We start from the raw sequence: 26,641 nt of genomic DNA on the forward strand, positions 1-26,641 counted from the left end.
TCATCATCACCTTTGATTTGGCCCACAACAGTGTTGTCATCAGCAAACTTGAATGTGGAGCTGTAATTCGTCACACAGTCATGGTGAAAGGCGAGAAGAGCAGGGGGCTAAGCACAGATCCCAGTGATGCAACTGTGTTGATGGAGATTGTGGAGGATCAGATGTTGTTGCCAATCCGAACTGACTTGGTCGCAAATGAGTAAATCTAGGATCCAATTTCACAAGGAGGTATTGGAGACCAAGTTCTTGGAGCTTATTGATGTTTTGAGGGAATGATGGTATTGAATGTTGAGTTGTAATCAGTAAAGAGTATTCTGATGGATGCATCTTTGCTGCCAGATGCTCCAGGGTTGAGTGAAGAGCCAAGGAGATGGCACCTGGTGTGGACCTGTTGCTCCAGTAGGAAAATTGGAGTGGATCCAAGTCATCTCTCAGGCAGCAGCTGTTACGTTTCATCACCAGCTTCTGAAAACACTTTGTCACAGTGGTGTAAGTGCAACTGGGTGATAGTCATTGAGGAAAGTCACCACACTCTTCTTGGGCACCGGTATAATTGAAGCCTGCTTGAAGCAGGTGGGTACCACATACTGCTGAAGAGAGAAGTTAAAGGTCTCGGTGAACACACCAGCCAGTTGGTCAGCACAGGCCTTTAGTATGTGCCTAGGTATCCAGTCCAGTCTGGATGCATTCCTTAAAAGCAACCTATTCTGCTTAAAGGGGAGGTGTATTGTGTAATTGCAGCAGGTGACGGAAATATGTTCTGATGTGGAAAATAATACTACAGATAAAAGGAGAGAGTAGGCTTCCATATTTCCTGACATCGCATTAGAGAGCATAGTAGAGAAAGTAGAAAGCAGGAAGGATAGATTTTTCTTCAAATGATTGTCAGAAGTGTAGTGTATTTAATATTTCAGTGATATTTGAGTAATATTGTGAATTTATTGTTTGATTAAGCATTCTTTGTTTACATAATGCATTATGGATTATATGTAGATATACATGAATGGCTTACATCACAAAGCTAACACGTCATGTGTGAACACATCACTAAAGAAAACCTAGCACATGAGTATCCCTGAGCTCCTGTGTTTCCTGCTTGACTACTCTCAGGAGTTACACAAAATAATAGTAGCAACGAGGAAGATTATTAAAAAGCCTCGAGATGAATACTTGCCCGCTGAAATGCAATGAGAAGTTCAACTTTAAAAAAGTACAACATGTTTTTCTTGGGAAGATGGAAAGGGAGGTGTTCAAGTTTAAAAAAAAACCAAGTGCAGCATGTGTTTCTTTGACGGGGAGAATGATAGTTGAGTTTAAAAAAAGGCAGTAAGTGGACGGAATTCACGGGTTCATAAACAGTGAGCACTACGTGATAATAAGAATAAATAAATAAAGGCAAAATGGCTGGTTACATCAGAAAGATACATGTGTTTGAATGCACAACAGATAACTGGATGACGTTTACTAAACAAATTGAGCAGTTTCGTGAAGCAAATGAAATAGCCAATGAAAAGCGAGTGTCAGTGTCACTGAGTACAATGCGGGAAAAAGCTTTAAAAGTTTTACTGCTTCAACCAAATCAACTGAAATGAGCTTTCCTGATATTGTGAATGTAATGCAGGAACATTTAGAACCAAAACCATTGTTGATTGCAGAACGCTTTTGGTTTCATAAGTGGAATTAAAAGGAAGGGGAATTCATTTCAGTTTATGTGGCTGAATTGAAGTCATTGTTTGAGGATTGACAGTTCAGTGATGGAATTAGTGATGTACAAAGAGATCGTTTAGTTGGTAAAATCTTACAAGAAAGCTTTCAAAATGGTTCCTAACTGAAGACAGCTCACATTTAAAAGAGCAGTTGAAAGCACTGTGTCAATGAAAACAGCAGCCAGAGACTCAGCTGAGTTGCAGTCAGAAATGAAAGTGAATGTGAGCAATGCAGGCATGAAGGCAAAATGTGCAGAAAATGCAACAAAATTGGATGCATACAAAGAACATGTCAAGCAGACAAAGTTAAGTGGATTGCAAAGGCAAGAGAAGAAGTTAAAAAGTTAATTTGCAGTTTTTTAAAAAAAGTACTAATCTGCATGCTGTTGGTGAAAAATCTGATAATGATGAGAGTGACATAGAACTGAGTAGCCTTGAAATTTAGAAATGAAAAACTAACAAGAGTTAAGCAATCTGGCTTACATGTGCTACCTGGAATTAGACACTAGTTTGGTGGTTTCATTTTGTCATTCCACAACAGAATTTCAGATATTGAACTGAAGCCTGCAGATGTACAACTAAAAACTTATACTGGAGCAAAGATACGCCCTGTGAGAATGGCATCCATCGTAGTGAAATACAGCAAACAACAAGCCACATTGAGCTTGTATGTTCTAAAATACATGAGAGCCAACATGGAGGGACTATGATTGGCTGAGATAACTACAACTTGATTGGAGATCCATCCACCATTTGCATGCCACATCCCATCCAAATGAAGCCAAATGAAAACGAATCAAGAAATGTAGTGGATGATGTGTTCAAGGATGGCAATAGACAACTCAAACATATCAAAGATACAATGGCGCTAAATGAAAATTCCTCACTCAAGTTTTACAAATCACATCCAGTTCATTTTGCCATCCATGAAAAAGTAAGCCGTGAGCTGGATCCCATGGAGGCTGAGGAAATCTTTCCAAGTTGAGTTGAGCCCATGGGCAACACAGTAATCAAGATGAATAGGTTTGTCAGGATGTGTGGTGATTTTAGCCACAAGCATAGTACTGCAGGAAGATCAATACCTTCTGACCAAGATAGAGGATATTTTTGCAGACCTTTCCGGAGGAAAACATTTCAGCAAAGTGGACTTAGGTGAGACCTACATGCAGATAGAGATCGAAGGAGAGTTCAAAATATTTCTCACCATATAATCACAAAGGGCCTTCTGCTATTATGGACTTATTTTGGAGTAGCATCTGTACCTGCACTCTGTCAGAAAACTCTGGACCAGGTGCTGCAATGTTGCCCAGCTACTCAGTCTTATCTAGATGACATCATTGTTACCAGTGAGGATGACAAGAAACATTTTAAATTTTCGAGACAGCATTAAAAAGATTAGAAGATTACGGGCTCGGAGAATGACACAACAAGTATGAATTCTTTAGGCCAAGTATCACTTACCGTAGTCATGCTTTTGACTCACAAGCGTTACTCAAGTGTGCTGAGAAAATTCAAGTAGTGTTAGATGCCCCAATGCCAAAGGATGTGTCGCTGTTGTGATCCTTTTTAGGGTTTGTCAATTACTACAGCAGGTTCCTGGCAAACCTGGCTACTGTGTTCAACCCTTTGAACTTAATACTACAGATCAGGAAGAAATGGCAATAGAAAAAGCAGTGTGAGGTGGCTTTTCAAAGGCCAGTGAAATGGCGACACCAAACTCTGTACTCACACATTATTATGAACCTCGTCCAGTGAAGCTTGCCTACGACACCTTGTCTTGTATTACAGGTGCAGTCATGTCACATGTTATCAGTGATGGAAGTGAATATCCCTTAGCCTTTGCATCACCTTCTCTTACCACTGAAGACAAAAAATTATGCACAAATTGATAGAGCCCTTGAGTCTGGTTTTGGGTGTAAAATGTTTCAACCATTATTTGTATTGCAGAGTGTTTACTCTCATTATAAATCATCAACTACTAGTGTTCATTTTCAATCCACCAAAGGTTTTTATTCCACTAATTCCAGCAGCAAGAATACAGAGATGTGCTCTATTTCTTAGAGGACATACGATTGTATTCTTGCAATTCCTTGGAATAGGAAATACCTGGTTTGCTAGAGAGGTTCCAGTGGATTTAAACTAGATACAAAGGGGGAGGGGAACCAGTGTAGGAACAGATGTATGGGAGAAGGAAGAAAAAGAAGATAGTAAAGTTGTTTGCACCATTAGAGATTAACAGAGAGGAAGAGGTGGAGAATTTCTTAAATGCATTTTTTTTAATGCTGGGAGCACTGTAAGAAAGGTGGATGAGCTTAGAGCATGGATTGATACCTGGAAATATGATGTTGTAGCTATTAGTGAAACATGGTTGCAGGAGGGGTGTGATTGACAACTAAATATTCCTGGATTTTGTTGGTTCAAGTGTGATAGAATCGGAGGGACAAGAGGGGGAGGTGTTACATTGCTTGTCAGAGAAAATATTACAGTGGTGCTCTGGCAGGATAGATTAAAGGGTTCATTTAGGGAGACTATTTGGGTGGAATTGAGGAATGGGAAAGTTGTAGTAACACTTATAGGGGTGCATTATAGACCATCTAATGGGGAGTGAGAATTGGAGGAGCAAATTTGTAAGGAGATAGCAGATATTTATAGTAAGCACAGGGTTGTGATTGTGGGAGATTTTAATTTTCCACACATAGACTGGGAAACCCATTCTGTAAAAGGGCTGGATGGTTTGGAGTTTGTAAAATGTGTGCAGGATAGTTTTTACAGAAATACATAGAGGTACCAACTAGAGAAAGGGCTGTGTTGGATCTCCAGTTAGGGAATGAGATAGGTCAGGTGATGGAGGTATGTGTTGGGGAGCACTTTGGGTCCAATGATCACAATGCCATTAGTTTCAATATAATTATGGAGAAGGATAGGACTGGACCCAGGGTTGAGATTTTTGATTGGAGAAAGGCTAACTTTGAGGAGATGCAAAAGGATTTAGAAGGAGTGGATTGGGACAATTTGTTTTATGGGAAGGATGTAATGGAGAAATAGAAGTCATTCACAGGAGAAATTTTGAGGGTATAGAATCTTTATGTTCCTGTTAGGTTGAAAGTTTGAGAACGCCATGGTTTTCAAGGGATATTGGAAACTTGGTTAGGAAAAAGAGAGAGATCTACAATAATTATAGGCAGCATGGAGTAAATGAGATGCTCGAGGAATATAAAGAATGTAAAAAGAATCTTAAGAAAGAAATTAGAAAAGTTAAAAGAATATACGAGGTTGCTTTGGCAAGTAAGGTGAAAGTAAATCCAAAGGGTTTCTACTGCTATATTAATAGCAAAAGGATAGTCAGGGATAAAATTGGTCCCTTAGAGAATCAGAGTGGACAGCTATGTGTGAAGCCAAAAAGGATGGGGTGGATTTTGAACAATTTCTTTTCTTCAGTATTCACTAAGAAGAAGGATATTGAATTGTGTAAGTTAAGGGAAGCAAGTAGGGAAGTTATGGAAACTATGACGATTAAAGAGGAGGAAGTGCTGGCACTTTTAAGAAATATATAGGTGGATAAATCTCTGGGTCCTGACAGGATATTCCCTAGGACCTTGAGGGAAGTTAGTGAAGAAATAGCAGGGGCTCTAACAGAAATATTTCAAATGTCATTAGAAATGGGGATGGTGCCGGAGGATTGGCGTATTGCTCATGTTGTTCCATTGTTTAAAAAGCATTCTAAAAGTAAACCTAGCAATTATAGGCCTGTAAGTTTGACGTCAGTGGTGGGTAAATTAATGGAAAGTATTCTTAGAGATGGTATATATAATTATCTAGATAGACAGGGTCTGATTAGAAACAGTCAACATGGATTTGTGCTTGGAAGGTCATGTTTGATAAATCTTATTGAATTTTTTGAAGAGGTTACTAGGAAAGTTGACGAGGGTAAAGCAGTGGATGTTCTCTATATGGATATCAGTTAAGAAGGTCCAATCTTTATGTGTTAATATTGAAGTAGTAAAATGGATTCAACAGTGGCTGGATGGGAGATGCCAGAGAGTAGTGGTGGATACCTGTTTGTCAGGTTGGAGGCCAGTGACTTGTGGTGTGCCTCAGGGATCTGTACTGGGTCAAATGTTGTTTGTCATTTACATTAATGATCTGGACGATGGGGTGGTAAATTGGATTAGTAAGTACACAGATGATACTAAGATAGGTGGCGTTGTGGATAATGATCTAGGTTTTCAAAGCATGCAGAGAGATTTAGGCCAGTTAGAAGAGTGGGCTGAAAGATGGCAGATGGAGTTTAATGCTGATAAGTGTGAGGTGATACATTATGGTAGGAGTAATCCAAATAGGACATACATGGTAAATGGTAGGGAATTGAAGAATGCAGTAGAACAGAGTGATCTATTAATAATGGTGCATAGTTCCCTGAAGGTGGAATCTCATGTGGATAGGGTGGTGAAGAAAGCTTTTGGTATGTTGGCCTTTATAAATCAGAGCATTGAGTATAGGAGTTGGGATGTAATGTAAAAATTGTACAAGGCATTGGTAAGGCCAAATTTTGAGTATTGTGTACAGTTCTGATCACCAAATTATAGGAAAGATGTCAACAAAATAGACAGAGTACAGAGGAGATTTACTAGAATGTTACCTGGGTTTCAGCACCTAAGTTACAGAGAAAGGTTGAACAAGTTAGGTCTTTACTTTTTGGAGCATAGAAGATTGAGGGGGGACTTGATAGAGGTATTTAAAATTATGAGGGGGATAGATAGAGTTGACATTGATAGGCTTTTTCCATTGAGAATAGAGGAGTTTCAAACAAGAGGACATGAGTTGACAGTTAGGGGGCAAAAGTTTAGTGGTAACACGAGGAGGAATTTCTTTACTCAGAGAGTGGTAGCTGCATGGAATGAGCTCCCAGTAGAGGTGGTAGAGGCAGGTTCAGTATTGTCATTTTGTTACGAAGGATGAACAACTCTGATGGGCAGAAGGATGCAGAGTCGCACATGCCCCCCCCCCCCTTTTGGAGAATCGCAAATCACTACTATTTCGATGCTGTTATCAAGGAAGTAAGAGAGACAAAGAAAGCTGCTAGGGCAGTTGTTATTGATAACAGCTCATGAAAGTTAATGAGAGAGAGACACAGCTAACAAAAGAGGAGCGGAACCATTGATCACTGCTATTGTCTTTTGGAGAAGGATTGTTTACTTGGTACTGTTCTATTCATTGAAACCCCTCAGGGGGCAACCAGAGTGAGCTGATTTGATGAGTTGCATCATCCCAACCTGAGACCCCGTGAGTGGGGATAAAAGTGAGGTCTGGGGTAACACCCCTCAGACGCACCAGGAGAAACACTAGTGAGCAGCAGAAACCCACGAGACAGTGTGGGACATCGGAGACCGAACGAAGGGTTGGTAAATTTTAACTCACAGTGTTTATAGCGAGACCGGTGGGGGCTTGTGTGTCTGTCCACCCTTGCCTGGGTGATGAGTCCACCACAGAAGAACGGTCTAGCTAAAGGACAGAGGGGTCATACGTAAATGGCCACAACAACAACGCATCGATGGATCAAAATCGTGAAGGAAGGTTGGCAAGATAATAGCTGTTACTGTTCACACGTTTTCTCTCTCTCTCCAACAATTGCAACACATCGACAAACAACTACCGCAGCCGGCATGAACTGAACTGAACTTTATATTTCCATCTGACAATTCATTATCCCCTAAACAATGAAAGAGCTTGTTTCATTAGTGATTATTATTATACCCGCACTTTTAGGTTTAGTATTGCTAACATATATTCTCTGTATATTCGCATTGATATTATTTTGTATATTTTTGCTAATAAATATTGTTGAAAATAGTATCACCAGGCTCCAACGGACACTTCTATCTTTGCTGGTAAGACACCCAGTTATGGGGTACGTAACAATTTAAAGTAAAATTGGATAGGTATATGGACAGGAAAGGAATGGAGGATTATGGGCTGAGTGCGGGTCGGTGGGACTAGGTGAGAGTAAGTGTTTGGCATGGACTAGAAGGGCTGAGATGGCCTGTTTCCGTACTGTAATTGCTATATGGTTATATGGAAAATTTTGCAGAAGAGGATACTCCTCTTGATATATTCTCCCAACTGCAAATCAAAAGTCTCCCTATTATGACATGTCAGAGATGATCCAAGGAGAAATGAGAAATGATTGTCTCAGGTCTACATGGCAACTCAGAATGGAAGTCCCATTTTCCCCATAAATAGTTATTGTTGTTGTTTTCTTTGCCTTGTGGAGCCTCGGGTGGCAATTTTGCCATTTCTTTAGTATTTGCTGTGTTGTTATTCAAGCCTTGTTGTTAGCTCGATGTTCAACCCTGCAGGAATGGAATGCATGCAAAGAACCAGCCAGATTCAAGCAGGGACCACTCACCTCGATATTGCTTGATTAAGCTTTCTTTGTTTGTTTACATAATTCATTACAGTTTATATGTAAGAAGTACGTGAATGGCATATATCATTTTGCCACTATGTCGTATGTGAGTGCCTCAGTAAAGAAAAACTAGTACATGATTATTCCCGGCCTCCTGTGTTTTTTTTAAAATTAGTTTCTTGAATTACAAAACATAACAAGACGTTTTTCACCAGTCATGACTTCCGTTGTTTAACCACAATAATCACTGCTCTCCCATTTTCTTTCAGCATACCAGTTATTGTCTTCAGCACAGTTTGTGAGCCTAAAAGCTTTTGTTTTATGCAAGCTCGCCAAAGCTTTGATAGTACTGTGTGCTCAAAACTCCACAAAGTGAAAGCATGGTGACTGCAACTAGAACAGTGGTTTCTGACCAGCAGTATGGGCTGCTTGCATTCACACTGCAGGAAGAGGTTATCCTACATCACTGATCTGACCTGGAGCACTTGTGCAAGAGAGTGCATTCTGCACATTTGCTAGCTGTGCTCATGGCTCTCAGCCAAAAGACAGAAACATAGTCAGCTCCTTTTAAGTAGAAAATGACGGTGATTTCCCTGTACAACATGAGGTGGCAAGCTGTGAGAGTTTAGTATTTCATCCTCCAACCTCAGATGTCTACATTGAGCTTGACACCCAGTGCCAAAGCTGCCCCTGATATACACGAGACAGATTAGCTAGTTGAGTGGTGTTGCAGCAACAACCTTGCATTCAACATCATTGAGACCAAGGAATTGATTTTGGACTTCAGGAAGGGGAAGTCATGGCAACACACACCAGTCCTCTCTTCTCTTCGGCTGTCCATCGATTTTTGATGATGACAGATCTAGACAAGGTTGTATGGAAGACCTGCAGTTGCCCATGCTGCAAGTCTCTCCTCTCCATGACACTGATGTTGTCCAAGGGAAGGGCATTAGGACCCATACAACTTGTCACTGGTGTCATTGCAGAGCAATGTGTGGTTAAGTGCCTTGCTCAAGGACACTACATGCTGCCTCAGCTAGGGCTCGAACTAGCAACCTTCAGATCACTAGACCGACGCCTTATCGACTTGGCCACGGACCACACCACACCAGTCCTCGTCGAGGGATTAGAAGTGGAAAGGGTGAGCAGTTTCAAGTTCCTGGGAACCTACCTTGTGCCAGCATATTAATGCAATTACAAAGAAGTCACAAGAACGGTTATATTTCATTAGGTGCTTGAGATTTGATATGTCACTAAAGTCACTGACAAATTTCTACAATGTACTGTAGAGAACACTCAAACTGGTTGCATCACTATCTGGTATGGCAGGGTCACCACAAGGGTCAAAAAATGCTGCAGGAAGCTCCATCATGGGCACTAGTCTCCCCAGCATCCAGGACACCTTCAAAAGACAATGCCTCAAAAAGGCAGCATCCATCATCGAGGACCCTCATCACCCCCATCATTTATCATCATGCCCTCTCCTCATTGCTACCATCAAATAGGAGATAGAGGAGAAGCCTAAAGACACTCACTCAGCATTTTTCTGAACTGATGAACACTACCTCAGTAATTCTTACCTCTCTTTTTGAACTACTTATTTAATGATATATATACAGACATGCGCAAAATAGAAGAGATACAGTTGAGGGCAGCTTTGATGGTAAAGGAAGTGAGGCCGTTTCTTTGAAGAAGGAGGACATTTCCTATGTTCTGCTATGTTGTAGGAAATCAGCAGGCCAGGCATCATCTACAGAAACGAGTAAACAGTCGACATTTTGAGCTGAGACTCTTCATCAGGACTGGTTTATTCTTTTCCACTGATGCTACCTGACCTGCTGAGTTCCTCCAGAATTTTGTGTGTGTTGCTTTGGATTTCCAACACCTGCAGATATTCACATGTTAATGAATTAGCAGTCTGTGGACTATCTTAAAAAGAGTACCAGTATACTCCAATGTTGCTATGGTGTAAAATGAGAAACGTTTTATAATGCTCTAAGATGTAGAAACATGGGTCACTCTCATCTTGAGCTGAGGTGGTAACATTTAATGTAGTAAATGACCATAAGCACATTGTCATAATAGATTTGAATGTAGTTTTGCGATAAATTTTTTATTAATGTCATTATTCTTTGACCAGCCAATTTCTGTTCATTAACTAAGTTTTCAATATGTATGTTTGGTCTTTTCACTTTCTGTTGAGCCTAAGTTCATAGGTGCCATTACTTGTAGCAAGTAGCATCAGATGCAGAAAGCAGACAGGACCTGTCGTGACTTCTGCTGATCCAGAGTTTGTTCAGATTATTAGGCAGGTGTCAAGAAAAGTAGTTAGGTTTATGTGGAGTGGCTATTGTGTGAGTAGGACAGAGTTAGATTGGGGAACTGAGGCTTTGGTTTAAGAGGCTGTGGCAAGAAGAACTAGATTGTTGTCTCACTGATAGTTGTATCTGTGAAAAGTGCATCTGGGAGCAGCTCCTTACAGATCACGTTAGGGAACTGGATAACCTACAGCTTATTCGGGAGAATGAGAAGTTGATAATGAAGCTACAGGGAAGCAGGTAGCTGGTTGACTGTCAGGAGGGGGAAGGGGAATAGGTAGAAAGTGCAGAGAACACCTGTGGCCATTCCACTCTTGGGCACGACGTACTACCAAGTCTATGTTCCAGAGGATGGGCTACACCACTCTAGAGCTAGGAATTAGAGTTCATGGTTTCTCTTCCCTATTAGGTGCTTTGAACTGTCAAGAAGCATCTGTTTTTTTTTTATTTTTTGCTGCAGGTCAGTAATTAATAAGGAAGATGCACCAAATAAAGAATCAGGACAAATGTGCCTACCTGGAACTCAGCCTCTTTGCATCCTGAATATAGACTAGGATTTTGTGGTTGGTGCATACCACAAACTGATGTTTGGACCCCGCCACTCCTCCAGTGCCAGTTTAAAGGCCAATAATTTCCATTTCATGATGTCAAAGTATGCCTCCACAGCAGAAAGACATCTTGAGTAGAAGGCACAAGTTTTTTGGGACAAGATGGCCTTTACTTCCATGTCCAATGTGTTAACCTCCACCATGATAGGTAAGTCCAGATCCAGTGGAATGAGGATAGAGGCAGATGTGAACCTTTGTTTTAACTCTGCAAAAGCCGCCTTGGCCTCTAGGGTCCACTGGAAGGGCCCAGTAGATATTGGTGAGGTTGATGAGCAGTACCACCACTGAACTAAAATTGCAGGTAAACGGCTTGTAAAAGCTGACAAAACAGAGACAGCTGGAGTTTCCTGGAGGAGGGTTGCAGCCACTTCCACGCGGTCTGGGTCTTATCAATGTCCGTTTGTAGCTTGCCATTTGGTTAACAAACCCAAGGAAGGAAACTGTGGAATTCACTCTTCTAAAGCTTGATGAAAAGTTGATTCTTGAAAAGCCTTTGTAAAACGTGTCAGATGTGCTCTTGAGTGGATAGGGAGAAAATGAGTACCGTAGATTCCGGACTACAGAGCGCACCTGATTAAAAGCCGCTGGCTCTAATTTTAGAAATAAAATCATTTTTTTAATTGTAAAGGCCGCATCGGATTTTAGGCCGCACCGGATTTTCGGCCGCAGGTGTCCCACGTTGTAATATGAGATATTTACACAGAAAGATATTACACGTGAGGATTTTTTTAACTTTTAATTAAATCCATATGGTAACAAAAACAAATACATATTGCAAATGCTTTTTTTCGAACCGTGCCCGTACGCGGCTACTTTTAAATATACGTTGCGTATACTTCTTTACTGAACAACATTCCAATATCTCCTAACGACTGGTAAAAAAATATATATATTGCAGCCTACCAGGAAAAGTTATTGATACCTTTAACTTAAAAGCAGAGTTCGCTCAGATCCAAAGCCGCTCGCGTAATGCGCTCCCCCCCTCCTTTCCGTTTCATCGCAAACGGCATTTAAAAGCAGCGTTCGCTCAGATCCAAAGCCGCTCGCGTAATGCGCTCCCCCCCTCCGTCCCGTTTCATCGCAAACCGGCATTTTCCCACAAGACACCGCGAAACCGGGTGTGACGTCATAGCATCCCGCGATGTAGTACAGAAAACAAATATAGTTTAAACTAAGTAGGCAGCACAATGCTTCGAGTGTTTTCCATGTTGATGAGGGTGAGTACAAATGACTGATTTACAATAATTTAATTGTGAAAGTGCGCTTGATTTATCGTACAATTTCATTGGACCTCTGTGAACTACTCATCAATTTTATTGGTCTACTGTTACGAGGCAAAATGTTTACGAGGCGGCATGAAAAAATCATGCATTAGCCGCTTCGGATTATTGGCCGCAAAGTTCAAAGCTGTTCAAAATGTGGGAAAAAAGTAGCGGCTTAAAATCCGGAATCTACGGTATATATCATTGAGATCAGGGGTTCCCAACATTTTTCATGCCATGGACCTCTCACATTAACTGAGTGGTCCATGGACCTCAAGTTAGGAACCCCTAGTCTATGCAAACAAGTACAAAGTGGTGTAGCATTTTTCAGGAGCACATTGTTAATAAAGGCTTGAAATACCAGCATTTGCTAGCTGTTTGCCAACTTGAAAGGTATAGCCCAGTAGGTGTACTGAATGGCATCTCCACTTTTCTCCCTCATGAATGCAGATTAGGTTATAGGCACTATGGAGGTCCAATTTCGTAAATATTGTAGATCCCTGGAGAATCTCATGAGAGGGAGAGGGTACCAGTTTTTAACAGTTATTTAATTTAGTCCACTATAGTCTACACAGGGTCTTAGTCCACCATCCTTCTTAATGACGAAAGACAACTCAGTCCCAGCAGGAGATGTGGACAGTTGAATAAACTCAGACACCAAAGCTTCTTGGACATAGACCTCCATGCCTTTGCTCTCGGGCTGAAAGAGAATAGAGCCATCCCCGAGGAGGACAAGTGTATGGCAGCAGATCGGATGGCACAGTTGTAGTCCTGGTGAGGTGGTAGACTGGTGGCCTTTTGCTTGATGAAGGTCTGAATATTCTGAAGGTACTCCAGACAAATCAGATTCACTGGTGATAGAAGTGGAAGGTTCGACAGGTAATTTGGGAACTGTGTCACAAGTCCCACAATCCCAATTGATAAGTTACAGAACCTGGGCCTCTGCACCTCCCGCAGCAATCGGATCCTCAACTTCCTAATTGGAAGACAACAATCTGTGTGGGTTGGTGATAATATATCCTCCTCGCTGACGATTAACACTGGTGCACCTCAGGGGTGCGTCCTTAGCCCACTGCTCTACTCTCTCTACACCCATGACTGTGTGGCTATGCATAGCTCAAATGCCATCTATAAATTTTCTGATGATACAACCATCGTTGGTAGAATCTCAGGTGGTGACGAGAGGGTGTACGGGAGTGAGATATGCCAAATGGTGGAGTGGTGTCAGAGCAACGACCTTGCACTCAACATCAGTAAAACGAAAGAGCTGATTGTGGACTTCAGGGAGTGTTAGACGAAGGAACACATACCAATCCTCATCAGAAGTGGAGAGAGTGAGGAGCTTTAAGTTCCTGGGTGTCAAGATCTCTGAGGACCTAACCTGGTCCCAATGTATCGATGTAGCTATAAGGAAGGCAAGAGAGCGACTATACTTCATTAGGAGATTGAAGAGATTTGGCATGTCAACAAAAGCACTGAAAAATTTCTATAGTTGTACTGTGGAGAGCATTCTGACAAGGCTGCATCACTGTCTGGTACTGGGGTGGGAGATGCTACTGCACAAGACCGAAAGAAGCTGCAGAGGCTTGTAAATTTAGTTGGCTCCATCTTGCGTACCAGCCTGCAAAGTACCCAGGACGTCTTCAAGGAGCGGTGTCTCAGAAAGACAGTGTCAATTACTAAGGACCTCCAGCATCGAGGGCATACACTTTTCTCATTGTTACCATCAAGTAGGAGGTACAGAAGCCTGAAGGCACACACTCAGAGATTCAGGAACAACTTCTTTCCCTCCGCCATCCGATTCCTAAACGGAAATTGAACCCATGAACACTCCCTCACTTTTTTAATATATATTTCTGTTTTTGCATGATTTTTAATCTATTCATTATACACATATTGCAATTTATTTATTTATTTATTTTGTCTATATTGTGAATTGCATCGAATTGCTGCTGCTACGTTAACAAATTTCATGACACATGCCGGTGATAATAAACCTGATTCTGATTCAGGTTCGGATTCTGAAAAGTAGTCTCAGAGGTTATCTCAGAAATTAACTCAAGAGTTATTTCAGGAGGTAACTCTGAAGATGTCTTAGGCCCCTTTTGCAGGCATTTTTTTTGCACTGGTTTGAATAGCCCAAAATGGCGCCAGTAGTTCAGTTGATTCTCAGGTTGCGGGATGCCAGCCAGGGATGACCCAGAATGTGTTATTTCTAGGGAGGGAATGAGATGGAGGTGGATTGATTACACATGCTGATCAATCTTGAGCTGGAGCTGGACGTTTGGTGGTTGATCTGCCCCGGCACTAAAGGTGACCCATCTAGCGCCATGGCAATTAGCTTCTGGTTGGGGTGCAAAAAGTGGATTTTCCTTCTTCTGGCCAGGCCGTGGTTCGAAACACCTTGCTACCTTGGAGTCAATAAATGTGTCCAGTTAATGATTCTGGTCTCCCCTTGAAATGACACAGGGAACAACACTCCAGAGGGAGCTGAACAAAGAGAGAGGCTATCAACTGTCACAGCCCTCCATACACTGGATGTTCCTGGGATTTTCTCCACAATTTGGGACAAGAAATCTGATAATTCCAGCCTCTTCACAGTAAGTGCAGCATGTCTCCCTCTTCTTTCTCTCTCTTTTGGCTCAAGAGAGTCTGGTCCAGCCTATTTACATAAGAACCTCAGATGTTGGGATAAGCAGCAATCAAGGAGGAGTTTTACCCTGGGAAATAGAAGAGGATGGAGGGTGAGAGTTTCTGCAGAATAATCTCCTTTGTCTATCCCTTCTTTTTTCTGTTAATTGATTAATGAGTCAAATTGCCTTCCATACAGCTCTCTAGATACTTTATCAGGTCTCAGGCCACATGGGCATCCTTCAGCTCACCACTTAGTCCTGTATAGAATTGAGCCACTGGAGCTTCCATATTCCATCTGCTCTCTACGAAATTCCATGGAGTTATCGGCCACAGATCAATTCCCCCGGCACAAGTAGAGGAGCTTTATCATAGACCCATGCCCTCCAGATGAATGATAGAACACCCGCCTCAAAGTCTCTGAAAAGATGTCTGCACTGGCACAGACAGGTGAATCCCTCTTCCAGAATGCAATGGCACAGCTAAGGACTCTTCCAGTAAGGAGCGATATGATGTAGGCTACCTTATTGCATCTGATGGAAATTTGGATGGCTGTAAAGTGAAGGCCAAGGAGCGTTGTACCAGCAACCCTCAGCATACTATGGGGTTACTGTCATACCACTCAAGAGCCAGTAGGTGCATTGACGGTGTCTCCAGCTTGAACATGTCTGGAATTGGCAACCGCTCCATCCAACCTTGGATCCTGTCTACCAGAGTTGAGGAGTTTGGGAGAGTGGTGAGGATCTGCTGAAGCACGTCGTTGTTGTGTCGTTAGTGTTAATTATGGTAATTATAGACCTACGAGTCATATCAATGATGAGCAAACTATTAGAGAGGATTCTTAAAGAAAAGATTTACAAGCATTTGGAGAACCATAGTCTGATTAGGGTTAGGCAGTATGATTTTGTGAAGGGCACGTCATGCCTCATGAGCCTGATTGAATCCTTTGAGATCGTGCCAAAATAAATTGATGAAGGTAGAACAGTGGATGTGGTGTGCGTGAATTTTAGTAAGGCTTTTGGCAAGGGTCCCCATATTATGTTCATTCAGAAAGTTATGAGGCATGGGATCCAGAGTAACATGGCTGTGTGGATTAAGAATATAAGGTTCTGAATGAAGTGCATTCTGTCCCGAATCAGTGACCACTGATATTCTGTAGGGATCTCTTCTTAGATCCCCTGCTGTTTGTGATTTTTATAAATTGCTTGAATGAGGAAGTAGAAGGTTATATCAGTAAGTTTGAAAATGACATGAAGGATGGTGGTGTTGTGGATTGTGTAAAAGTTTATTGTAGGTTACAACAGGACAGGATGCAGAGCTGGGCTGATAGGTGGCAGATAGAGTTAAATCCAGAAAAGAGTGAGTGAAGTGATACACTTTTGATGGTTAAACAAAGGTAGAATAGAGGGTTAATGTCAGGATTCTTAGCAGTGTGAGGAACTGAGGGATCTTGGAGTCCATGTGTTATAGATCTCTCACAGTTGTTACACAAGTTTGTAGGGTGGGCAAGAAGGCATATAATGAGTTGGCCTTCATTAATCATGGGCTTGAGCTTATGAGCCATGAGATAATGTTGCAACTCTGTAAAACTCTGGCTAGAGTACACAGTTCCAATTCCATGTTCAAGTTTGCTGATGATACCACTTTTGTGGGCTGAATTGAAGGTGGTGATGAATCAGTATAACGGAGGGAGATTGAAAATCTGGATGAGTGGTATCATAACAACAATCTCTCACTCAATGTCACCAAGACCATGGAACTGATTGCAGATTTCAGGAGACGGGACCAGAGGTCCATGAGCTAGTCTTCATCAGAGGATCAAAGGTGAAGAATGTAAGTAGCTTTAAGTTCCTGGGTATCACTATATACAGTAGCATGCAAAAGTTTAGGCATCCCTGGTTAAAATTTCTGTTACTGTGAATAGTTAAGTGAGTAGAAGATGAACTGATCTCCAAACATCATAAAGTTAAATTTGAAACATTCTTTTCAATATTTTAAGCAAGATTAGTGTATTATTTTTGTTTTTTACAATTTTGGAGTGAAAAAAAGGAAAGGATCACCATGCAAAAGTTTGGGACCCCAAGAGATTTGAGATCTTGGATAACTTTTACCAAGGTCTCAGACTTTAATTAGCTTGTTAGGGCTATGGCTTTTTCACAGTCATCATTAGGAAAGGTCAGGTGATGCAAATTTCAAAGCTTTATAAATACCCTGATTCCTCAAACCTTGTCCCAACAATCAGCAACAATGGGCTTCTCTAAGCAGTTGCCTAGCACTCTGAAAATTAAAATAAATGATGCCTACAAAGCAGGAGAAGGCTATAAAAAGATAGCAAAGCATTTTCAGGTAGCCGTTTCCTCAGTTGGTAATGTAATTAAGAAATGGCAGTTAAAAGGAATGGTGGAAGTCAAGTTGAGGTCTGGAAGACCAAGAAACCTTTTTGGGAAAACTGCTCATAGGATTGCTAGAAAGGTAAATTAAAACCCCTGTTTGACTGCAAAAGACCTTCAGGAAGATTTAGCAGACTCTGCAGTGGTGGTGCACTGTACTACTGTGCAGCAACATCTGCACAAATATGATCTTCATGGAAGAGTCACCAGAAGAAAACCTTTCCTACATCCTCACCACAAAATTCAGTGTCAGTAGTTTACAAAGGAACATCTAAACAAAGCTGATACATTTTGGAAACAAGTCCTGTGGATTGTTAAAGATAAAATAGAACTTTTTGGCCACAATGAGCAAAGGTATGTTTGGAGAAAAAAAGGTGACAAATTTCATGAAAAGAACACCTCTCCAACTGTTAAGCACTGGGGTGGATCGATCATGCTTTGGGCTTATGTTGCAGTCAGGGGCACGGGGAACATTTCACTGGTAGAGTGAAAAATGAATTCAAATAAATACCAGCAAATTCTGGAAGCAAACATCACACCGTCTGTAAAAAAGCTGAAGATGAAAAGAGGATTGCTTCTACAACAGGATAATGATCCTAAACACACCTCAAAATCCACAATGGACTTCCTCAAGAGGTGCAAGCTGTAGGTTTTGCCATGGCCCTCACAGTCCCCCGACCTAAACATCATTGAAAATCTGTGGATAAGACCTCAAAAGAGCAGTGCATGCAAGACGGCCCAAGAACCTCACAGAACTAGGAGCCTTTTGCAAGGAAGAATGGGTGAAAATCTCCCAAAGAAGAATTGAAAGACTCTTAGCTGGCTACAGAAAGCATTTACAAGCTGTGATACTTGCCAAAGGGTGTGTTACTAAGTACTGACCATTCAGGGTGCTCAAGCTTTTGCTTCGGGCCCTTTCCCTTTTTTGTTATTTTGAAACTGTAAAAGATGGAAATAAAAAATAATCTTGCTTAAAATATTAAAGAAATGTGTCCTCTTTAACTTTGTCTCTTTTGGAAATCAGGTCATCTTTTACTCGCTTAGCTATTCACAGTAACAGAAATTTTGAACAGGAGTGTACAAACTTTTGCATACCATTGTATGAGGATCTGTCCTGAACCAAGTATGTAAGTGCAATTGCAAAGAAAGCATGGTAGCCCCTTTAATTCCTTAGGAGGCTACAGAAATTTGGCATGAGATCAAAAACTTTGACAACCTTCTACAGATATGTAGTGGAGATCTTCACCTCCCAGGCCATGCTCTTTTCTTAAAGCTGCTATAAGGCAGAAGCCTCAGGAATTGCACCACCAAGTTCAAGAACTCCTCAACCATCAGGCTCTTGAACAACAGGGTTAAATAGGCTCACTTGCCCAGTCATTAAGATGTTCCCACAACCAATGATCTCACTTTAAGGACTCCTTATCTTGTTATCTCATGTTCTCTTTATTTATTTCTATTTATCTGTATTCGTATTTGCATTTGCACAGTTTGTTGTCTTCTGTATTCTGGTTGATCTTTCATTGATCTGGTTATAGTTACTATTCTATAGATTTGCTGAGTATGCCTACAAGAAAATGGATCTCAGGGTTGTATTTAGTGACATACATGTACTTTGATAATAAAACTTCCTTTGAACTTTGAACATTGAACTTGGAGTATTGTGTTCAGTTCAGGTCACCTTATTAAAGGAAAGATGTGGAAGCAATGGAGAGGGTGAAAAGGAGATTTAGCAGAATCCTGTTTCAATTAGAGAGTACAGTATGTCTAATAAGGATCATTTGAGTGAGCAACGACTTTTCTCTTTGGAGTGAAGAAGGATGAGAGATGTCTTGACAGAAATGGATAAGATGTTGAGCATAGATAGATTAGAAAGCCAGTGAGTGCCTATTTCCCAGGGTGGAAGCATCATTTTATGCTGATTGAAGGAAGGTATAGAGGGGATGTCAGAAGTAGGTTTTTACATAGAGATTGGTGGGTGCATGGTATGTGCTGCCAGGGTTGGTGATCGAGACAGATACATTAAGGAGAGTTAAGAGACTCCTAGTTAAGCACATGGATGAAAGAAGATCGCAAGGCTATGTAGGAGGAAAGTGTTTGAATGATCTTGGAGTAGATTAACAGCACAGTACTGTGGGCTGAACAGCCTAAGCAGTGCTCTACTGTTCTGTGTTCTATTTTCTATGCTTTCAATCCTCTGTTTTAGCAAGAAAAGCTGAGTATCAGAAGTCTGAAAGTACTCTTTCTTTTAGGCAGTCATATGGACTAGCTTCCACTCCAGTTCTAAGGGTTCTGCAGTGATAGATGAGGAGAATATAGGAACATCAAATGATGGAAAATCATCATTAAAAACATCCATTATCCAGTTACATGTTCGTTGTAGCATAAAATATTAAAAGCAAACTATTTATTGTTCCAATAACAATGAGAAAATTTCCAGTGAACTTCCAGCTATTACATGTCTTGTGCATCTCTTTATGTTGGAAAACAATTTTAGGGAATGAAGTTTAGTTTTCCATATTCTGAGGAATTAAACAATAAATTTCTAGCACATGGGCTACTTTGCTGTTATCAAACAGCATTTAAAATTCTGGATCTAATAAAGAACTGTTCTGCTGACTAATGTCTATTGAGATCTATTGTAATCTGTAATTATTCTGATGATTTAACATTTTCAGTTAGTAAGGTTATTTCAATTTAATAGTTGGTGGCTCACTCCAAATTTATTCAGCCCTAATGGTTAAACCTACGGAGTTTATCCAGTGTCATAGAGGGAGAGTTTTAGCAGCTGTGATGTTTGAAGCATGCCGCACAATTGAGAGAATTAAGCCCAGAGGCTGTTGTTCCTTCAAATGGAAGTGAAATCTTATTACAAAATTATAATCAATCATTCAAATCCCTTGGTTTTGCAGAAGGTTTCTCAACAGCACAGAAATAATCAATAATTTCAATAAGAAATTTATCAAGTAAGTTAAAAGAGTAAGAGTGAATCTTGATTAATTTTCCCTATTTATCTACTGTGATGGTGATATAATAGCAATGATTAAGTTACAAATTAAGCAAGAAGGTGAATATTTATCTTTAACAGATGTTGGCACAGAACTTACGTCAACCTGGTGATCTGGTAAAAATCTGGTGATGTTTTAAGATGAGAATTTCTAATATGCCTTTATTTTATTTTATGAGAAGAGGTCAGATGGCTGCATCTAGATCGTGTAACTGAGCATTAAGGGTTTGATAGGTGATCCCTGACAGTTCTTTTTATCTATTTTAATCTCCATTCAAGAGGATGAACTTGATCTCCAATTAATATCTTCCTACTTTTTCTAAAAATAATCATTCTTATTCTGCCAGTAGAACTGAATTTCATTGCCCATGGCTTGCCATCCTTCAGAAGACAATGATGAGCCTTCTTTAGGGACTGTTACTGTCCTTGTGCTGGATATATGAACTATCTGATATTGAATACCATCCAGTGATGTACCTTCAGTTGTTTGTCAGTCACTACTGCATCTTTTAAAAAGAGGGCATTTGACAGAACACAGGACTCTATTGCAGGCAGTTTAATATATTAAAATATCAGCAATTTTAACGGACATTTGTCATGAAGTATAATATTTGGCTCATGAAATGGATATTATGGGTTAGGAACGATATTAATTTGCTGGCAGAAGGGCAATTGCCCTACTTGTGTTTAATATTCGTATCACCAACATCATTAGCCTCACTGGTAACTGACATTTTGATATTGTCCATACCTTCATTCCTTGAGCACTATTCTTCTTACCTTTATCCACCACAGACAGGAGTTTATTGCTGCTTTTGAATTATTAGATGCTCCAAAGCACTTTTTAATCCATTAATTAGTTCAGTCATCCAAATACAGATCATTTGTCCAACACAACAAGTTTCTATGTACAGCATGTGGAATAAATGATCTTCCTGGTCTTATTAATTGAGATTAGACCGATGGCATAAATACTGTTCTAAAAAATACGAAACTGCTGTAAATTGACTATAAGTAGCCCATGAAATCAAGATTTCTGTAAGCAGTGTGGCAGAATATATCTTCAACAAGCAAGCAATGTACAATCGATGTCATTGATTGATGGTCTCATTACAAATTCTTGGTGCAGTAAATTCATATTCAAAGTTTAACAAGAAACACATGAACCAATTTTACATGCTTTTTAGAGTGTTTTGGAGCTATAAAGAGTAGGATTGAGGGGAACCAGTAGATGTATTTTTTTTTTCTAGAATGCATTTGATATGATGCTGTAAAGAAAGTAACTGCAAATGACATTGGGGTTAATATATTGACATGGATAGAGGATTGGCTTATTAACAGACAGCAAAAACACATTCTTTGAAGCACTTAAGGAGTTCAGAAAGCATCTATGAGGGAAGAAAAATAATTAATATTTTAGACCAAAAACAACAAAACAGTAAAACTGAGGGAACAAACATGTTTTAAGTTGCGGTGAGAGTAAAGTGGGGAGAAGATTTAAGGTGTCTGTGATAGGATGCAGACTAAAGTTGTCAATTGAACAATCACCAGATGGACTCAGGAATACACAGAATTGAAGCAGAGTGATATAGCCACCTCTGCGAAGAGGAAAGAAGCAATGTGGTTCCTTGAAGTGAACTGTATTGGATCGATGCAAGATCAATTGTGAGAATGTATAAGTGCGCATGTGGCCTATCAATCATGCAGTAAGTTGTTCGAGTCTCCTCCATGCGGGAGGCACACACTTATGTGTGGGCTTTTGAGTGTGCATGTTTTTGTTTAGAAAGGCCCAGCTCCCACGATAAGTTGACCAGCATGTACCATTGCCAACATGACTCTGTAAAAACATTTAACCATAAAATCCATTGTCATACTTGCTCCCCAGACACGAAACATAAAGTCATTAAATTCCATCACAAATCCTAAGTGTTGAATTGCACTTTGACTGGAAGGTGAAATTCTGATCTTTACATTTGCCATGGGAGCAACGTAGCAAGCAGAAGATCAGAATGTCGGGGGGTGCGGGAGGGAGGGTAATAGAATACTAAAAGGACAATTAACTGAAAGCTCACGCTTGAGTGAGCAGAGATACACTGGAAAACTATCATCCAATCAGTATGGTCTAATTAGGGAGAACTAGCTTGGCTTTGTGCAGGGCAAGTCGTATGTTACCAAATTAATTGATCTTTTTGACAAGGTGATGAGATAGATTGATGGAGGTAGAGCAGTGATGTTTTCTATATGGAACTTAGTAAGGCGTTTGACAAAGTCTTCCATGGCAGTCTATTCCAGAGCATTAGATTGCATGGGGTTCATGGAGAATTGGCTGTTTGGATTTAGAACTGGCTTGCACATAGAAAACAGAGAGTAGTGGTTGAAGGGACTTATTCAAGCGGGAGATCTGTAATTAGTGGTGTTCCACAGGGAATCGTGCTGGGACCTCTGCTGTTTGTGATATATATAAATGATCTGGATGAAAATGTAGATGGGTTTGCAGATGATACCAATATTGGTGAAGATGTGGATAGTATAGAACACTGGGAAAGAATATAGTGCAATACAGATCAGTTGTAGACATGGGCAGAGAAATGGCAGAAGGAGTTTAATTCAGATAAACACGAGGTGTTTATTCGTGATAGGACAAATGCAAGGAGACAGTACACTGTTACAGGCAAGGCACTTAACAGTGTTGCTGAGCAGAGAGAACTTCTGGTCTCAGTCCATAGCTCCTTGAAAGCGGCTACATGGTTTATAAGATTTTTAAGAAGGCTTATGAAAGGCTAGCTTTTATTAGTTGAGGCAATGAGTTTAAAAATCAAGAGGCTGTGTTGCAACCTTATAGAACTCCAGTTAGGCCACATCTGAAATATTGCATACAGTCTGTTCACCCCACTATAGGAAGGATGTTGAAGCTTTGAGAAGGGTACAAAAGAAGTTTACCACGATGCCTGGTTTAGAGGGCATGTGCTATCATGAGAGGCTGGACAAACTTGACTTGTTTTCTCTTGAGCGACAGTGGTTGAGGGGAGATCTGATATAGGTTTATAAGCGTGTGGTGAACTACATATACCTGTCTGGACACGCCCCCCCCCCTGCTGACTGCTCCTGTGGCTCCTCCCACTGACTGTGGCTCCTCCCACAGAGCCTGGTATAAAGGCGATTGGGGCCTGAGCCCTGCCCTCAGTCTCCAGGATGTAGCATGGTGGTCAATTGCTGCTTGTTCTTTCTTCCAGTCAATAAAAGCCTATATCTCGCCTCACGTCTCAGAGAGTTGTTGATGGTGCATCAATTTTATTGACCGGGCAGAAAAATAGGATGGTCGTGGACTATAGCCAGACCATCAATAGGTTCACGCAGCTTGACGCGTACCCCCTACCCCGCATCGCGGATATGGTCAACCAGATAGCTCAGTACAAGGTGTACTCGACAATAGATCTGAAATCCGCTTATCACCAGCTCCCCATCCACCCAGAGGACCACCCCTACACCGCCTTCGAGGCGGGCGGCAGGCTCTATCACTTCCTGCGCGTCTCCTTCGGTGTCACAAATGGTGTCTCTGTCTTCCAGAGGGAAATGGACCGGATGGTAGGCCAGTGTCAACTGAAGGCCACATTTCCCTATCTGGATAATATCACCATCTGTGGTCACGACTGGTCGGATCACAACGCCAACCTCCAATGATTTTTCCAAGTGGACAAAGCCCTGAACCTTACTTATAACAGGGACAAGTGTGTGTTCGGAACCACCCGACTCGCTATCCTTGGGTATGTCGTGGAGGACGGGGTCATTGGCCCTGATCCCGACCGTATGCGCCCCCTGTTAGAACTCCCTCTTCCCACCACCCTCAAAGCCCTCAGATGGTGCCTGGGCTTCTTTTCCTATTACGCCCAATGGGTCCCCCATTACGCAGACAAGGCCCGCCCCCGGTCAAATCTACCACATTTCCCCTCTCTGCCGAGGCCTGCGCGGCCTTCAGCTGCATTAAAGGGGACATTGTCAAAGCAATGATGCATGCGGTGGACGAGATCATTCCCTTCCAAGTAGAGAGTGACGCCTCCGATTTTGCGCTGGCTGCTACCCTCAATCAGGCAGGCAGACCAGTAGCATTCTTTTCTCGTACCCTTCAAGGCCCTGAAATTCGGCACTCCGCGGTGGAGAAAGAAGCCCAGGCCATAGTGGAAGCTATTAGGCACTGGAGGCACTATCTCGCCGGCAAAAGGTTCACCTTGCTGACCGACCAGCGCTCAGTTGCGTTCCTGTTCAGCAACCAACAGCGGGGCAAAATCAAAAATGTTGAAGTTTTGCGGTGGAGAATAGAACTCTCCACCTACAACTATGATATCCTGTACCGGCCTGGAAGGCTCAATGAGCCCCCTGATGCCCTATCCCGGGGAGCGTGTGCCAGCGCACAGCTCGACCAGCTATACGCCCTCCATGCACATCTTTGCCACCTGGGGGTCACCCAATTTTACCATTTCATGGAAGCCCGGAACCTGCCGTACTCCCTTGAGGACATCAGGACGATGACCAGGGACTGCCAAGTCTGCGCTGAGTGCAAACCACACTTCTACCGTCCTGCAAAGGCGCAACTTATCAAGGCCACCCGCCCCTTTGAGCGACTGGGTGTTGACTTTAAGGGCCCCCTTCCCTCCACCAACCGCAATGTCTACTTTCTCAACATTATCGACGAGTACTCGCGGTTCCCCTTTGCCATCCCCTGCCCCGACACCACTGCCTCGTCCGTCATAAAAGCCCTGCGCCAGCTCTTCACTCTGTTCGGATATCCCTGCTATATCCACAGTGATAGAGGGTCCTCCTTTATGAGTGACGAGCTGCGCCAGTACCTGCTGGCTAGGGGCATTGCTACTAGTAGGACCACGAGCTATAATCCCCGGGGAAATGGACAGGTGGAGAGGGAGAATGCCACAGTGTGGAAGGCCACACTTTTAGCCCTTGAGTCAAAAGGGTTGCTGGTCTCTCGATGGCAGGAGGTCCTCCCCGAGGCACTCCACTCTATCCGCTCCCTGTTATGTACGTCCACCAATGCCACCCCTCACGAGCGCCTATTCTCTTTTCTCAGGAAGTCTGCCACTGGGATCACCCTACCAGCTTGGCTGACATCCCCAGGGCCAGTGCTGCTCCGGAAACATGTGAGGAGCAATAAATACTCCCCGCTGGTCGAGAGGGTTCACCTTCTAAATGCGAACCCCCAGTATGCCTACGTGGTCTTACCTGATGGGCGGGAGGACACGGTCTCCGTCCGCGACCTGGCGCCTGCAGGAGCAGCAGACCACTACCCCGAACACTCCATGGTAACTATGAACCCTGTACCCGAGGTGACACCGCGCACACCGAGCCCTACACAGACTCTTCACGACACTCCTATACCGGGCGTCTCGCATGCGCATGAGGGATCACTGACGCCTAGTGGGCTGACACCTCCAGTTAGGCCGGAACCAGCACAACCACCCTCTCCGGTGCAATCACCACTGACACCTGTACAATCACAGCCGGTGCTACGTAGATCACAGCGACAGATTCGACCACCTGATAGACTTAACCTGTAAATATACTTGTAAGAAACTTCGCCTCATGGGGACTCTCTTTTAAAACAAAGGGGGGGTGAATGTGGTGAACTACATATACCTGTCTGGACATGCCCCCCCTGCTGACTGCTCCTGTGGCTCCTCCCACTGACCGTGCCTCCTCCCACTGACCCCGGTATAAAGGCGATTGGGGCCTGAGCTCTGCCCTCAGTCTCCAGGATGTAGCATGGTGGTCAATTGCTGCTTGTTCTTTCTTCCAGTCAATAAAAGCCTATATCTCGCCTCACATCTCAGAGAGTTATTGATGGTGCATCAAAGTGTATGAGAGGCATAGATAGAGTAGACAGGGTGTATATTTTTCTCAGTATAGAAATGTCTATAGCAGATGGCATGCATTGAAGCTGAGAAGGGGTAGGTTCAAAGGGGATGTGAGTGATTAGTTTTTTTTTACTCAGAGAGTGGTGGATGCTTGGTATGGTGGTAGAGGCAAATACATTAGAGGCTTCTAAGAGACAGTTGGAGAGGCACAAGAATGTAAGGAAGATGGAGGGATATAGACATTGTGTAGGTAGGAGGGATTGTTTTTTGAAGTTTTTTTGAACTTTTTAGCTGGTTTGGCACAAGAATTGTGGGCCAATGGGCCTGTTCCTGTGCAGTAGTGATTCATTGTAATTATTGAATGCTGCACAGCTCTATTTTGGTCATAATGCCACTGGTGAAACCAATCTTTTTCTTTTGTTCCTCTAACTTTCAATATAATTATTACCTCC

Source organism: Hemitrygon akajei, chromosome 6 (genome assembly GCF_048418815.1).
Source record: "Hemitrygon akajei chromosome 6, sHemAka1.3, whole genome shotgun sequence".
Taxonomy (NCBI): domain Eukaryota; kingdom Metazoa; phylum Chordata; class Chondrichthyes; order Myliobatiformes; family Dasyatidae; genus Hemitrygon; species Hemitrygon akajei.